The sequence below is a fragment of the Malaclemys terrapin genome, chromosome 15 (assembly GCF_027887155.1).
Source record: "Malaclemys terrapin pileata isolate rMalTer1 chromosome 15, rMalTer1.hap1, whole genome shotgun sequence".
NCBI classification, from domain to species: domain Eukaryota; kingdom Metazoa; phylum Chordata; order Testudines; family Emydidae; genus Malaclemys; species Malaclemys terrapin.
This window is the reverse complement of record NC_071519.1, coordinates 15553010-15555509: the sequence shown is the minus strand read 5'-3', so window position 1 is coordinate 15555509 and position 2500 is coordinate 15553010. Positions and strand designations below refer to the sequence as shown.

The 2500-nt window shown below is 75.5% G+C and overlaps 1 non-coding gene across 1 annotated transcript; it reads left to right on the top strand.

Moving 5' to 3' along the window:
- Positions 1–670: 670 nt before the first annotated feature.
- Positions 671–789, top strand: LOC128823827 (5S ribosomal RNA). The gene has a single exon (XR_008442061.1). It is a non-coding gene; the product is annotated as a 5S ribosomal RNA (ribosomal RNA).
- The last annotated feature ends 1711 nt before the right edge of the window (positions 790–2500 follow it).

Below are 2500 nucleotides of genomic sequence, written 5' to 3'. Positions count from 1 at the left end.
CAGGCAAGCCGCCCTGGCCTCACCCACCCCGGCCGCAGCGAGGGACTGCCTCCCGGCCGACTGGATCGGGCCCCTGGAAGTCTGGGGGGAAAAAGAAAATGGAACCTGACGCCTCCGAGGAGGGGGCGCCCAGGGAAGGAGGGAGATCCGGGTTGACCTGGTGACCGGACGGGAAAGCGGCCACCGGGCGTGCCCGTTCAAACCTACGGGTTGACCTGGTGGCCGGGAAGCGAACCGGCCAGCAGGCGAACCCGTTCGATTCCACGGGTTGACCTGGTGCCCGGGAGGGGACTCTGAAAAATTTTCAGCCCTTTCGGCTCGGGGTTGACCTGGTGGCCGAGAGGGGACTCGGACGGCAGGCAAGCCGCCCTGGGCTCACCCTCCCCGGCCGCAGCGAGGGACTGCCCCCCACCCACCCACCCCCCCCCCCGGCTGACAGGATCAGGGCGCACTGGATGTCCGGGACAATATTTTCCCCGACGCCGGGGAGGGCGGGCGGGCGGAGGGGCTCTGGCGGCCAGCCCGGGCCCCGGAGCTCGAGAAGGAAAAAAGGACCGGGCCCGCGAGAGACGGGGGCCCTGCCGCAGGGGGGCAGTCCGACCGGGGCTCACCGTGCGGCAGGCCCGGGCGTCGGCAGGGGAAAGCGGGCGAGGAGGCGCGGGGGCCGGGTGCCTACGGCCATACCGGACCGAACGCCCCCGATCCCGTCCGATCTCGGAAGGTAAACCGTCCCGGGCCTGGCTAGTACTTGGATGGGTGACCGCCTGGGAATCCCAGGTGCCGTAGGCAGCTTTTCCCGGTCCGAGCCAGCTCTCTCTCCTTTTCTGGGGAGGAAGGAGAGGGGGGGGACGGGCCGGAAAGCCCCTCGTCGCTCCTGCCGAGTCGGAGGTCGCGGCCGCAGGTCACGGGTCTGGGCGCCTGGGGTCCGGCTCCCCACCCGGCTTCCTCCGCGGAGGACCCACCGAAGCCGCTGGGGGAGACCCCGGGCATGGGGCGGACTGGCCCGGACCCTCCCGGCCGCCGGCCCGCAGGACCGCCCCGAATCCCCCCGCCCCGCGGCCACCCAGGCCAGGCCTGGCCAGGCGGGACGGACGGCGGGTGTCCAGCGCCCAGCGGCTTCCGCCAGCGGGGACCCACGGCCCCCAAAGCCGCAGGGGGAGGCCCCGGGCCCGGGACGGACTCGCTCGGACCCCCTGCGCCCGGGCGCCGGCTCGCGGGACCGCCCCGAATCCCCCCGCGGCCACCCAGGCCAGGCCTGGCCAGGCGGGACGGACGGCGGGTGTCCAGCGCCCAGCGGCTTCCTCCAGCGGGGACCCACGGCCCCCAGAGCCGCAGGGGGACACCCCGGGGCCGGGACGGACTCGCTCGGACGCGCTCGGACCCCCTGCGCCCGGCCGCCGGCTCGCGGGACCGCCCCGAATCCCCCGCCCCGCGGCCACCCAGGCCAGGCCTGGCCAGGCGGGACGGACGGCGGGTGTCCAGCGCCCAGCGGCTTCCGCCAGCGGGGACCCACGGCCCCCCAGAGCCGCAGGGGGAGACCCCGGGGCCGGGACGGACTCGCTCGGACGCGCTCGGACCCCCTGCGCCCGGCCGCCGGCTCGCGGGACCGCCCCGAATCCCCCCGCGGCCACCCAGGCCAGGCCTGGCCTGGCCTGGCAGGCCGGCGTGCAGCTCCCCCGGGCTTCCTCCCCCGACGACCCGCGCCCCCCCGAGCCGCAGGCGGAGACCCCGGCCCCGGGGCGGACCGGCCCGGGCTCGCTCGAGCCCCCTGCGCCCGGCCCGCAGGACCGCCCCCCCCCCCCCCCGAATCCCCCGGGAGAGGCCCGGCCTGCACGCCACTGACGACCCGCGGCCCCCAAAGTCGCGGGAGGCGCCCCCGGCCCCGGGGGCCGGTTAGCTCCGTGTCGCTCCGCGCCCCCCCCCCGCCCCTCGCTGCCGGGACCGGGCACCGCCCCAGAGTCAGCCGCAGCCGGACGGCCTGAGAGCTGCCCTCCTGTGGACGACGGTGAGTTTACCTTGACACTAACCGGCCATCAGCCAGGTCAACCCCATTGCTAGACTGGGGTGGACCTGGTGGCCGAGTGGGGACTTGGAACATTTGACAGCTGCTCCCCGGGGCTTGACCGCTTGTCCTGAACGCCCCCCCCCCACCCCACCCCCCCCAGCCCCCGGCTCCTGCTCCCCTCTCCCCAGCCTCGGTGCTCCGCTCCCTGCCTCGGAGGCTGCCCCTTTGCGGCGCCTGCATCGCCTCCGAGGACGCGCACCTTCCGGAGGCTGGACGTAAAGCCTGACGCCCGCCACCGCCGCCGACCCGGCTCTCCGAGGGACGACTGTGAGGCCTCCCCCCACCCCCGGACCGCCCTGGGGACGACTGCTAAGCCTCCCCCAACGGACCGCCCGGGGGAAGACTGCTAAGCCTTCCCCGGACCTGCTCCCTCTCGACTATTAAGCCCCCCCTCTGTGGTCCTCAGGACCGCTGCCGCGCAGCCCTCGGAGTGGG